The sequence below is a fragment of the Monodon monoceros genome, unplaced genomic scaffold (genome assembly GCF_005190385.1).
Source record: "Monodon monoceros isolate NGI ecotype Baffin Bay Population unplaced genomic scaffold, NGI_Narwhal_1 Super_Scaffold_4, whole genome shotgun sequence".
Classification (NCBI taxonomy): Eukaryota; Metazoa; Chordata; class Mammalia; order Artiodactyla; family Monodontidae; genus Monodon; species Monodon monoceros.
In genome coordinates this window covers 47179537-47194032 of record NW_021703781.1, presented here as the reverse complement: position 1 = coordinate 47194032, position 14496 = coordinate 47179537, and the positions used below count along the sequence as shown (strand labels likewise).

The window sequence follows — 14496 nt, the reverse complement described above, 5'->3', positions numbered from 1 at the left end:
CCCCTCCCCCTCCCCCTCCCCCTCCCATTCTCTTCTGCTGCATCCCCCTCCCCTCATCCATGGGACCAGAACTCACACTCCTCCAACCTTAACCTTCCACCCTGGAAGATCAGAGAGAACTGGCTGGAGGAGAAAGAGCTGGAGAAGCGGGAGGGTGTCCACGGGAGAGGCCCTGGGTGCCTGAAGGGTGAGGACTTGCTCCTTTCTGGGGTGCAAGGAAATTAGGAGAGGGGGCAAAGCCAGGAGGACGATGCACAAATAACTCTCCTCTTCACCTCTGCCCTGGCCCCCAGCTCCTGCAGCTCCAGATCTCTGAGGCAATAAGTGAACATTTTAGAAAATAACTGTATAGCTCCTTAACATCCAATACGTATTTGTTTTAGGAAAACGGGGCAGCTAACGGGCAGCAGCAGCTCCCTCTCTGTAGGCCACCAGAAAGCCAGAATCATCTAGCTAGACCACAACTCTGGTCCCAACAGTTTCTACTCCCAAGTAATTCCTTAGAGTCACACATTGTGGGAGAGAAGAGGAGAGACTGCCAGATACCTGATTTGAACATTCCTAAAGACCTAAAGACAAAGCTTATTCCTTTTTTTTTTTTTTTTTTTGTGGTACGCGGGCCTCTCACTGTTGTGGCCTCTCCCATTGCGGAGCACAGGCTCCGGACGCGCAGGGTCAGCGGCCATGGCTCACAGGCCCAGCCGCTCCACGGCATGTGGGATCTTCCTGGGCCAGGGCACGAACCCGTGTTCCCTGCAATGGCAGGCGGACTCTCAACCACTGCACCACCAGGGAAGCCCCCAAAGTTTATTCCTTGATTGTCCTTCTCCCTCTCCCCCCAGCAAAGTAACCAGATTTGATGTCTTGCCCAGAGTGAAATCTTAATAAATGATTATAAATATTTTTTGCCAAAATCAAGAAAATGATAAACATTTATGGAACATAGGCTCCCAGCTTGGCACTGTGTCAACAGTGGTGGAGGAGATAGGATGAAGTATTGTAGGTGATAAACACTGCATCTAAAGAGTTAAAGAATATAACACAAATGACACACCACAAGAAAAGCTAACCATTCAAGTCTTTATGAGAAAAACTTAGAGAGGTTAAGTATATTCCCAAGGGCACATAGCTGGTAAGCGATGGAACCAGCATTCTAGCCCTAAGACATCAAAGCATTTTGCCACTAAAGGCAGCAGCGAAGGAGCTCTGTGCCATTCATCAAACTCCAGGCTCCAGGGAGAAGGTTTTTTGAAAAATTAGCGTCAAAGCCTGGGCTAGGATCTGGGCCTGTAACTTTTGGCTCAAATTATTGTGAGGTCTGGAAATTATTTCCAAAAAGAAAGAAAGAAAGAAAGAAAAATGGCCAAAGATGTCTGAATAATAGAAAAAGTTTCACTTTTTTGTACTGAAGTCTCTTTCTCAAATCTTAACGTGGTTAGCAGGTTCTGACACTGTCATTATTTCTAGCCAAACTTTTTAAATGACATCTTTAACTCAACAGGACAACTGTCTCCAGAATCATGAACTAGGGATGTGGGAGTCTTCAGGCCTTGTTCCCATCTTTCAGGGGTTGAAAGTTTTCTTTTTTAAAAATTAATTAATTAATTAATTTATTTATTTATTTTTGGCAGCGTTGGGTCTTCATTGCTGCGCACGGGCTTCTCATTTCTGTGGCTTCTCTTGTTGCAGAGCACAGGCTCTAGGTGTGCAGTCTCCAGTAGTTGTGGCACACGAGCTTAGCAGTTGTGGCTTGTGGGCTCTACAGTGCAGGCTCAGTAGTTGTGGCGCACGGGCTTAGTTGCTCTGCAGCACATGGGATCTTCCCAGACCAGGGCTCGAACCCATGTCCTTTGCATTGGCAGGCAGATTCTTAACCACTGTGCCACCAGGGAAGCCCAGGGAGTTGAAAGTCTTCAGTCAACTCTCCCTTTCTTGTTATCCAGTGCTTTATCTTTTTTTTTTTACTGGTGATCCTAAGGCACCTACAATTTAAGCTTCGTAGGCACTCCTTGGCAGCAAAGGCCATTAAAACCAGAAGCACAGTAATCAAAACTCAAGACTTAGTTTTATTAAGAAAAAGGCTCACTGAGATATTTGCACTTTGTCGTACACTGTGTCATCAGTTTGCCAACCCTGCCTATACCTCCTCCTCAGTAAAAGGGAAGTACAGGCATATCTCTGTTTTATCGTGCTTTGCTTTGTTACATTTTTTACAAATTGAAGGTTTGTGACAACGCTGCGTTGTCAGATGATGGTTAGCATTTTTTATCACTAAAGTATTTTTAAATTAAGGTATGTGCATTTTTCAGACATAATGCTATTGCATACTTAATAGGCCACAGCGTAGCGTGAATATAATTTTTATATGCACTGGTAAACGAAAAAATTCATGTGACTTGCTTTATTGTGGTGGTTTGGAATTGAACCCACACTATCTCTGAGGTCTGCCTGTAGATATGCAGACAGAAGCCGAGATAAAAGGCCATGTGCCTGGATAGCTGGTAAGGAGGACTGCCCCAGCCCCTGGGACCAGTCCCCATGGGATCTGCCGCCCGGCCTCCCCTTGGGTTCCAGGAGATCCCACGTGTCCTTCCAACAAACCCAACTTGTCGTTTTAAGATCATTTTAATAGTGCTGGACAAAGACATCCCTGCTCGTTCCTTCTCCATTTGTCATTGGACTCCTTTAAGAGATTCTATGAGTTACAGTTGACATCTTTGCCGTGACACTCTAGTTTCATGAGTTTACTTACCAGTATGAAGTACAAGTTACTTGATTTTTGCTTTTATTTAATCAGGACATCTATTTGGCTTAACTCACAATGGAATATAACAGTAAGCCAGAGAGTAATTGGGGATATTTGAGATAGGAAAATATTATCTCGGGTTATAAATCTGAATTCTATCTCTAGTCACAAATTGTGAAGGGGATTTCCAGATAGCTAAAAAAAATGACTGGTTTCTTTTATTTATACAACATCAGCACATTCCATCATCTTAACTCTTAAAAATCTGAGCTGGGAAAACCAGGCAGACTAATTCAACGCTAATTTTACAGGTCAGGAAACTGAGTCTTAGAGAGGTTAAAAGTCCCATTAGGCTGCTTGGCCCAGAGAAAGTTATTTTAGGCCAGAATCTCCACCCCTGGCCTTGACATCGGTGGGAAATGGATATTTCCACATCTCTGCTGTTGATAGGAATTTCCCTCATTGCCTTGGGCAGGGACCACTATTTCTGATGTGTGTCCTTAGGGACAGACAGGGCTCTCTTCATGGCAACAACTCATCCTGTACATCATGGGATGTTGCGAAGTATTGATTAAGGTTTTTTTTTTTCCCCTGCTCCTGAGTTTGCTTTATGGAGCAGAGATAATACTAGTGAGATCTTAAGTTCTCAGCGCTCCAATTCAAAGAAAGTCCCATTCTGGCTATAGGACCACTCCTCTCACCTGCTACCACCCACCATCATCACCTGTGCAAGACAGGGCCCCATGGGGAGAAGAGATATAAGAGGGGACTGGAATCTGGAAGGAGGTTCCCTTTGAGAAAATGCATCATTTTCAAAGAGAGGCTGCCCCTCTCTCAGGGAGAAGGTCACCCACCATCTCTCCCTCCAGCTAGGGAAGTGAGGCCCCAGATAACTGTCTAAACTCTGGTGGATAGATTGCCATTTCGATCCCTAGAGATGAAAGTCTGCACTGCCTCTTGAGCTACAGACCCACCCCAGTGGTCTGAGCCCTGGGGAGAGATCAGGAGCAGGCAGGGAGGCAAAGAGGGATAAGAACGCCACCCTCAGGTTCTCACTCCCCTAAAGGCACATAAAATGGAGCCCTCTTGCTTCCAAAGTCTCCAAAGGGTAGATGAGAGTGGGCACCAGAGGGAGAACAGGGCTGCCAGGGACCACCATAGTGAAGGGCACAGAGGTGCTTGCCTCAGAGAAATGGGGGAGCTGCTTGGAGCTGAATAACTGCCCACTGGGGTCATTGTGTCCAGCACGTGTCCAACCCACAGAGAAGGAGCCGGGATCCAGGGAAGGACGTTGCCTCAGCAGCCATATTCAAAGAGGTCATCTTGTGGCGTCTTCCATCTCCATACTCCACATGGAAGTGCCACCCTCCCAATTACTCAGAGAAAACCCTCGGGGTCATCTCTGACTCTCCTCTTTTTCTCACACTCCACCACTTTTCCAGCAGAAACATTTGGTTGGTTCTACCTTCAAAACACATCCACGCTCTGATCACCTTTCCTCACTTTTCCTTCTACCATCATCAAGCCACAGTCAAATGTCACCTGTCTTACTGCAATAGCTTTCTAACTGGTCTCTCTCTCTTTGCAATCAATTCTCATCAGAGTGGCCAGAAGATCCCTGTAAAACTTACATCAAGAGTTGTCACTCCCACCGTAAAATTTTACCTCCGTGAGAGCAAGGACTCAGTTTGGTCTGCTGCATCCCCAGAACATTACCTGGCACGGTGTTAATATTCAATATGTGAACATTAGATATTGTCAGGTGTTATTAGGCATTATGACTGTTAGGTAATAAGTGAGGCATTATCATACTCCTCGTTTATACAGAAGATGCCTGAAATGGCCCAGGATGAGAACTTGGGTCTTTTACCTCTTAATTCTGCGATCCCTCTGATACATTCTGGGAACTTGACTGCTGCGTTCGAGGCAGGAGCTCCAAGTGGGAAGATTCAGACTCAGGTTTTCCCAGATCTCACAGGTCCCAGCTTTCACTGTTAGAGGCCGGAAACTGTACGTTTCTGTTTCTGTGGTTAGGCTACGGCTGCGTCTCCTGCACAGGATGTCAGTTAACCATGGCAGTACTCAGAAAGCAAACTGATGCAAGGTATTTCTTCTCAGGTTCGTCTCAGAGCAGTTCAATTACCAGTGATGAGGACGCCGAAGGAAGGAATAAACTGTTTTCAGCTGTTTTCAGGCGTTCTCATCTGAATCATAGGCTACCAGTCTGTTGGCATGAAATCCTGAAAATCAGAGATAAGGAAGAAATCCATTGTGAACCGAGGGCATTTAACATAGTTCAGTGGAGACTTTTGGTTCTACTAATTATTTGCTCTCTAGACTGTTAAATATAATTACCTGAAAAATCACAAATGTGTACATGAAAAAAAAAGTTCGAGAAGTTTGGTTTAGATCCTCAATGTTTTGAGAGGTTTTTGGTTTTTTGCTAAAACAGACATGTTTTGTTTTGGCTTCATATTAGAAATTATTTTTCACTTAACTGGAAGTCAGATAAATAAGTGTTTTGGTTATCCATTGCTGTATAACAAGCCACCCTTAGACTTAGTGGTCTAAAATAAGGATTTGTTTTCCTGATCCTGCATCAGGATCAGGTCCTAGCCTCTGCTTGCTTCCTTTGTGCCCACTCACCCAGCTGTATTCAGTTGGAGACTCAGCTGTGCTTACTTTTTTTCTATAAAGGGTCAGCTATTAAATATTTTAGGTTTCTATGGTCATAAGATCTCTGTCACAAATACTGATGTCTGTTATTATAACACAAAAGAAACAATAGACAATTTGTAAACAAGTAAGTGTGGCTATGTTCTAATAAAGCTTTATTTGTGACTCTAAAATTTGCATTTCATATAATTTTCATGAGTCAAAAAATATTCTTCTTTTATTGATATTTTCCAACCATTGGAATGGTTAAAACCATTCTTAGCTCATAGGCTATACAAGAAGAGCTGGGCTCGATTTGGTGCAAGGACTGTAGTTTGCCAACCCCTATTTACAAGGTCTGGGATGGTCTTGCTCATATGCCTGGCAGCTGCTGGCTGTTGTCCGGGGCACCTTGGTTTCTCTCCACAAGGCCTCTTATCCTCGGCTTTGGTTCCTGGCTGTCCCAGGGCTGCATTCCAACTGGGGGAAGACAGAAGCTACAAGGACTCTTGAGGCCTAGGCTCCAGTCCTCAAACATCAACACCGTTATATTCTCTTAGTCAGAGTAAGTCACAAGTCCTGCTCACACTCAAGGATGAGAGAATAGATTCCGCCTCTTGTTGAGAGGAGCTGTAAAATATTGTGGCCATATTTTTCACTCTACCATAATGAGTAAATGTTATGGGTTAAATTGTGTCTCCCCAAAATTCAAATGTTGAAGTCTTAACTCCTAGTACCTCAGAATACAACCTCATTTGGAAATAGGGTTGTAGCAGATGTAGGTAGTTAAGTTGAAGTCATATTGGAGTAGGGTAAATCATTGGAGTAGAGTGAGTGACCTTATTTGGAAATAGGGTTTGTAGCAGATATAATTAGCTAAGATGAGGTCAGATTGGAATAGGGGATGGGCCCTAATCCCATATGAAATGTCCTTTATCAAAGGAAAAATTTAGAGACAGACATGCGCATGGGGAGATCGCCATGTGAACATGAAGGCAGAGCTCAGGGTGATGTGTCTACAAGCCAAGGAACACCAGATTGTCAGTATGTTAGTTTCCTAGGGCTACTATAACAAAGTACCACAAAGTGGGTGGCTTGAAGAACAGAAATTTATTGTGTCATAGTTCTGCAGGCTAGAAGTCTGAGATCAAGGTTTTGGCAGGGTTCTTTTTTTCTGAGGGCTGTGAGGGGGAATCTGTTCCAGGCCTCTCTTTTTGACTTACAGATGGCTGCCTTCTCCCTGTGTCTTCATGTCTTCTTTCTTTTGCGTGCGTCTGTGTCCAAATTTTCCCCTCTTATAAAGATACCAGTCATATTGGATTAAGACCCACCCTAATGACCTCCTTTTAACTTGATTAAATTTATAAAGACCCTACCTCTAAATAAGGTCACATTCTGGGGTACTGAGGGTTGAGATGTCAACATATGGACTTAGGGGGAACAGAAATCATCCCATAACAGCTAGTAAAACAACAGAAGCTAGGTGGGAGACATGGAACAGTCTTCCTCAAGACCTTCAGAAGGAACGAATCCTGCTGACACCTTGATCTCAGAATTCTACCTTCCAGAATTGTGAGAAAATAAATTTCTACTGTTTAAGCCACCCTGTTTGTGGTACTTCGTGATGGCAGGCCTAGAAAACTAATACAATAACCAGAAGTAAAAGGCAATTTTTCAAGAGCTGAAGCTGCAACTAGAAATCAATGACAGGTTGTAACACATTGAAGATCTGAAGTTCAGCACTCAAATGCTTCTATTCAAATCTGTTGACAGATAAAAATATTTCAGAAGTCACTTTGAGGGATTTTACATGTGTTAGTTACAAATACCAAGGGTTGGGAATTTTCACATATCACACTTTTTCAAAATAGAAATTCAGGCAATAGTCTTGATCTTAATGTATATTCCTACACAAACATGAAAACATAAATTGAAGCAAACCAACAGTCAAATATCAAAATAGGGCTTCCCTGGTGGCGCAGCGGTTGAGAGTCCGCCTGCCGATGCAGGAGACACGGGTTCGTGCCCCGGTCCGGGAAGATCCCACATGCTGCAGAGCGGCTAGGCCTGTGAGCCATGGCCGCTGAACCTGCGTGTCCGGAGCCTGTGCTCCACAACGGGAGAGGCCACAACATTGAGAGGCCCGCGTACCACAAAAAAAAAAAAAAAAAATCAAAATATTTAGGGATAAAAAGGGGTATTTGATAACAGCTAGTCTAACTTCACTTAATAGCTGAGAAAAATGAAGTTCCAAAAATATGTATGATTTATCTAAATCCAGGAAGTTAGTCAAAGTGTTAGGTCATTTCCTGGGACCCACTATGCAAGAACCGTGTGGGTTTTTTTTGTTTTTTTTTTTTTTGCGGTACGCGGGCCTCTCACTGTTGTGGCCTCTCCCGCTGCAGAGCACAGGCTCCGGACGCGCAGGCTCAGCGGCCATGGCTCACGGGCCCAGCCGCTCCGCGGCATGTGGGATCTTCCCGGACCGGGGCACGAACCCGTGTCCCCTGCATCGGCAGGCGGACTCTCAACCACTGTGCCACCAGGGAAGCCCTAAGAACTGTGATTTTTAAATTCTTGACCAAGTGCTCTTTCTGCCAGCCAGCTAGCTTGTCTCCTTCTTTTAAATTTAACTGAGAAATGTCATATTGCATAATTTCAGTTTAGGGTTTATATATTTTTTTACATATATATTCTCATCTTTGTCCCGAATGATAGGATTTATTATCTCAGTTTTATAGGTGAGAAATGGGAGCTCAAGATCACTCAAGATAACCAATTTGGACTTTCCTGGTGGTCCAGTGGCTAAGAATCTGCACTCCCCATGCAGGAGGGCCAGGTTCGATCTGTCTTCAGGGAACTAGATCCCACATGCCGCAACTAACAGTACGCGTGCCGCAACGAAGATCCTGCGTGTCACAGTGAAGGCCCAGCACAGCCAAATAAATAAATAAATATTAAAAAAAAAAAGATAACCAATTTAAGTGGACAGAACTTGAACTCAGGTCTTCAGATTCCAAACTCGATCCACTTTCTACTACACTTCAGCTGCCTCCCTAATAATGAATGAAGACATCTCAGAATACAAAGCCAATTGGACCACAGAATCAAGGAAATTAGATCTCACCTTAAGTTGTGAAACCAAAGCTTCACTGTAAAAGCTCTATGAGTCAACTTATTTTTTAAACCAATATTTACTTATAAATATATTTTATATATTTTAAATATATATGTATGTATGTACGTTTATATACATATATATTTCTCAAATTCCTGCCCTAAATTTGGTGAGAGGGATATGGATTCTCATTTTGTGGCATGGAAGACGAACTAGCATGGAGCGTATCCCATAGTGGGTGGAGTTTTCAAACACTCTTAACCATCGTCATCATATTGCTGTGTTTCCCATACTGTGAGATGTCACCAGTGTATTCACTCCTCAGTTGACCAGAGCACCCTGGTCTGAGCACCTGGGCTAAGAGGGAGCTATCAGTATTTTCTCATTTCTCATAACAGCATTACAGAGTTGGGTTTAGTGAAGAGTGTGGGCTTAGGAACCAGCAGACCTGACTTAGACTCTGGCTCTGCCACTTGCTAGCTGGGTCGATATAGCCTAGTTACTTAATCTCTACAAGCCTCAGGGTCCCCATCTATAAAATGAGGACAGCAACTAGAAGTACTAGCACTGTACTCAGCACATGGTTCTCCAATTTGGTCATCAGTATTTTTCATCTCATGCATATTATTAATTGGAGGGCATAGCTAAGCATTAAAGCAATGGAGGACAGGGAATTGGACGGTGACGGCCACTGGTGTTCATTGCTTAATCACACTGCACACCGTCCAGAGCATTTTTATTTTGGAAATTGTTAGCGTATTTTATCCCTGTTATCAGTTAAGGGGTCAAGTTCCTCTTTCTGCTTTGGCTGCTAGAAAATCAGAACCAAATTAGTGACTTAACCCTAATGGCAGGGCAGGACTGGAAGGCCTGTGGATCTTTGACTCGACTTTTCTTTCTTCTTGATTATCATACTGTTCAGTTTGTATTTTTTTTTCTTATCATAGTTTTCATTTTCCATTGTATCAAATGGCTTCTTATAAACGACTTTAAGTCTTTTGTGGGACAAGGTCAGGCATGTAACTAGGTTACTGAAGAATTTTGACTTGTTGGAGTATAAACATGAAACATTTTGATTTCTTTCAATAGCTGTTCCCAAGTTCCAATTATACTCCATCGAATCATTCTTTAGGCTTTAACAGAAGTTAGGTATATTCCATAACCTTCCTGTCACTTTCTGCTGTTACAATTTAGCCTGATACAGTATAAAACTTCAATCTCTTACGTGGTTCAAAGCTCTATACCTTTCCTCCCCACTTGTCAGGGTGCTAAATATATACAGAGGGAACTATACTCAGTATTTTGTAATGCCCTATAAGGGAAAAGAATCTGAAAAAAGTAGATATATCTGTATGTATAACTGAATCACTTCGATGTACACCTGAAACTAACAAAACATCGTAAATCAACTATACTTCAATAAATAAAAGAAAGAAAAATAAATATATACACAGAGAGATTTATTGTAAGAATTGGCTCAGGTGATTATGAAGGCTGACAAGTCCCAAGATCTGCAGTGGCAAGCTGGAGACCCAGGGCAGCTGATGGTATAATTCCAGTCCAAGTCTGAGTCTGAAGGCAGGTGAAGACAGATGGATGTCCCAGCTCAAAAACAGTCAGGCGGAGATCAAATTCTCGCTCACTCAGTCTTTTATTCTATTCAGGCCTTCAACGGGTTAGATGAGGGCAATCTGCTTTACTCAGTCTATGGATTCAGATGTTAATCTCATCTAGAAGCACCTTCACAGACACACCCAGAATAATGTTTAACCAAATATCTGAGCACCCTGTGGCCCATCAAGTTGACACATAAAATTAGCCATTACAAGTGAAGAAGAGGAAGGAAGAAACGGAAAACTTGTCTTCACTTAACTAGTTAAGGTCCTCACCTGTTGTGTTGCTAATTATCCAGTTTATGCCACCCCCTGTTCCCCCTGCTGCTGTGTAACTCCCTGACTAAAACATTTGGCTCCAGCTCCATGTCCTCTGCTCCTGGGCTCTCCTTCCATCTCAGCTCCCACTGAAGGTGGCATAGGCAACATCCTCTTGGTGGGTACTTGCACTGGATAGACAACCCTCTTAGGTGGAATAACAGCAAGATGGCTCAGGCCCAGCTCCCTGCAGTGCACTGTGTCCAGCTGTCCCATGGGCAGCTCAAGCTCACTGACAGGCCCAGTGGTGGGCATGCAGCTCCAAGTGGTGGATAATTTCTCTGCACCTTCCACATCTCTCCAATCCTCTTTGATGCAGAGACAGAGGAGCTGGTCTGCTGTGAATATCCAGCTGGGGGAAGGAGATGCCAATCTCCTTTTCATGCTTCCTCAATCTCTATACTCAATTCTCTTGGCATCTGCCCTCCTTACCATGTAACATCTTATTACAGGTATAAATTAATTAATAATATTTAATATTATTAATTTATTGGTGATTTCTGGATATTGGAAATGTCAGATAGGGAGATGTTCTGTGTTTTCCTTCTCATAAATTCTAGCTCTGTTCCTGTTTTATTGAACTATTTCACTCTGTAATACATTGATCACCAGGCCTACCATATTTACTTTGGTCCAGGTACATTTACTTTACCTTAGTTCATTCAATTCAGTTCCATTTCAGTTAGAATCAACTCAATTCAAATTCTGAGAATTCTCAGAATTTCTGAAGCTGGTCTCCATTTCCTCTTCTGTAAAATTATGGGACTGCACAAAATAGATCAGTGGTGACATAATTGTGGCAAGTGTGCTGCCAATCCTCATTCTGGTGTCCATGCCGACATGACTAATCAATCATGACACTTTTTTCTTGCCAAGTCTTGATCCATCCTGAGACTATTTTTCAAAACAACCCTTCAGACTAGTAATGCTCAATTGAGTGTAGTTGGCCCAGGAGAAGCCACTCAAAGGACAAAAGTGAGATGAACCTTGGCCCAAGTCTTGGCTCTGTCAGTTCCCAGGTATGTGACCTTGAAGGAGTCACTTAACCTCGTTGAGTCTTAGTCTCTTTTTCTGTTAAAATGGAAACAATAACCTCTAAATCACTAAATTCTAGAAAAAATCACCTGAGATAATAGATATCAGGCTTTGCAAATGTATAGGGCTTAACAAAGCTAAATAGTTCTTACTACAATGGTCTCCATAATCTTCCCATCTGGGACATTCATTCCCATTGTGTCTTGGAGCCAATTTTCTCTCTGTAGCTGAACTCCTGATATCAAGTCTAGCCCTGGGACAGGTATTTAAAAATACAGACTGTAAGGTCAGCAGACCTGGGTTTGAATCCCAGATCTCTTCCTTCTTAGCTGTGTGAACAAACTGCTTTAACTCATCAGGCTCAGTTTCTTCATTGTAAAATAGGGAATATTAATCTTACCTGTATTAAAGGATTACTGTGAGATTTAAATGAGCTAATTAAACATTTATCCCATGATGTGGCATATGGTGAATGCTCAGTAAATGGTAATAAATAGGCTGGGTTGAGGGGAATGTACCATTACAGTTTAGAATTTGTCCTATAGGTGGGAAGTTTCACACCCTACATAGCCCTTCCACAAGACTTAAGAAAACCTTTCTAATCAACTTCATGAGCCATGAATTTAAGGGATAGGATTCCCTGCCTTTTTGATTTGGACTCCTCTTTAAAAAAATAAATCACAAAAGGGAAATACAGAAAAATGAAGCTGTACCCTTGACATACGGCACTATAGCCTATCTCCCCTAACCTTCACTGCAGCTGTGTTCTGCAGCTGAAGTTAGTGCTGTCCATTTTGGTCTTTCTGCAGGTTCTGGAAGGATTCAGTAAAAGTGAAATCCCTAAAATACCAGAGACGAATGCTTGATTAAGCGAAGTCCTTTAACAAAAAAGTTATTTCCCCATAGGTTGGTTGAACGTTTTTCCATCAGCCTTTTGCTCAAGGAAGACCTTGGAAAAATACTTCTCAGGTGGGTTAAAGCTCAGGCAAACAAAATTATCCTTTATCCTTCACTCTAAAGAACAAGCAATTGCAGTGTTCTAGAATGTTCCTGGCATTAGCTACAGCAAGAAATGAGAGGAATTCTTGACATTTCAGAACTCTGATGTGGCAATTTCTTTGAACATTCTTTTAAAAGGAGGGTGAATTAAAAAAAAAAAAAAGATCTTTCAATAGTTTCATTGTTGTACCTGAGCATTCCTTATCCAGTGGATTTACTCTAATTATCTAAATGATTCTAAGGAAGACAGTTTCCCCTCCAGTAAGGGCACAGCAAAGTGATCCTTACGGAGACATGAATGTAAATTGCTTTGGGATGGAAAATTGACTGAATTTTAACAAGGGGCTTCTGCCAACAGAGAGCCTCTGATGCCTTTTATAAAGCAGGATTTGGCTACATCTCTCAGTCTCCTCTTGATCTCAGGAGCCTGGATGTGAGGTGGGCCAGTGTTTGCGATGGTCCTGAGTTCCCTGAGCCCTGTGCAGGGTACAAGCACTGCTTGGCTACCATGATCTCAACCCTGACTGAAACCCGTTACCGTATTTGGTCATCCTGAATGCTCACGCCATCAACAGAAAATGCATCATAGCAGCAGGGGCAGTAGCACATCCAGAGCAAAAGGCAAAAGTAGAAAGAGGAGGGAGGCAGAGAGAGGAAGAGAGAAGGGCAGACAGCCTATGACTGACAGAAATACACTGAGCTCCATGAAGAGACACGCAGAGAAAAGAACTACCTACTGGCAGACACACAGGGAATAAAAAGCAGAAGCAGAGAGTTAGGCCAGAGAGAGGGGGGAAAAGAGAAAAGAGAACGCAAGGAATGGAAAGGGAGAGATAGAAATAGGACCCAAATTAATATCTGCCTATCTACCTATAGGTATATACATGTATAGACATACACATATACAAATAAAAATACATATGTGTGCGCGTGTGTTCAATCCATCTACACACCAAAAAACCTTGTTTGTCCATCACCTAGTAGGATTTCCATTCTACATTCCCACAGAGTTTGGAAGTATTTATTGTTTTTTGTGTTTTTTTTTGCCACGTGGCATGTGGGATCTTAGTTCCCCAGCCAGGGGCCGAACCCTCGCCCCCTGCCGTGGAAGCGCAGAGTCTTAACCACTGGACCTCTAGGGAAGTCCCGGAAGCATTTATTGGATTTGGATGTAGAACATAAGGTACCTGTGAGCTCAACTACATTAATTTTCCCTCAAGTGTTTCTAATTTATTCATTGCCTAATTTACACTTACCAGACAAAATACTATAGATTTGCACTTACTAGTTTTAGGTTTCCTTTAATATCAACTCAAATTGTGTCCCCCTCAAAAGACATCATTTAGAACCTAGGTGCCTAGTCCACAGACAACCTTCACCCTCATTAGCCTCTTGACCCCTTTCCTCCACTGGCCCAAGCCCTGCTGGAGAAGATGAGGTTTGTTTAAGAACTGAGCACTTTAGTTCCTTACTTTTCCTTACTTGCTTCTCATCTGTGAGAAGCTCTAAGCTACATCCTCACTCTCTTGCCTAAAACATGGTATATATGAGTTGAAGTAACTGGGTTTCTTTCTGTATATATTTCCATTTCTGGCAGGAAGGGGTTCAATTTTCTGGCATAAATTCCTTTCCTGGATTCATGCCCACAGTCCTGGAAGAGTTTAGCTATCAATCCTTTAAAGTTTGATTGATTTGTCATTTTCTGATGCTGGAATGAGTTTGTTAGGGGAAATTTATGAACACATTACCCTAACTGGCAAGGGCCTTGAGTGCTTGAGGATTTCCTGAAGAGACACTCCAAGAACCTTCTGTGGCTTTTTGTTTTTCCTTAGGATGTGGTGTGATCTTCACGGTCTATTTGTTATAATGCTTCCCTGACGTAAAACACTGGTAACGTGTAAATAAGCTCTCCCTGGAATACTTTGAATCTTTCCAATCTGGAAGTCTGAGCTTAAGCTCCCTGCTTTAAAAATACTGCATGCAAATTATCCACTGGAAGAGACAGCAAGTTC

The 14496-nt window shown here is 42.7% G+C and overlaps 1 protein-coding gene across 1 annotated transcript in view; it reads right to left on the bottom strand.

Annotated features, from left to right (window-relative positions):
• Positions 1-4856: 4856 nt before the first annotated feature.
• Positions 4857-14496, bottom strand: part of RPP30 (ribonuclease P/MRP subunit p30) — a 72951-nt gene continuing 63311 nt past the window's right edge. The window contains exon 15 of the transcript XR_003790528.1: positions 4857-4986. The gene's annotated coding sequence lies outside the window, so the exon portion shown is untranslated. The remainder of the gene's footprint in view (positions 4987-14496) is intronic.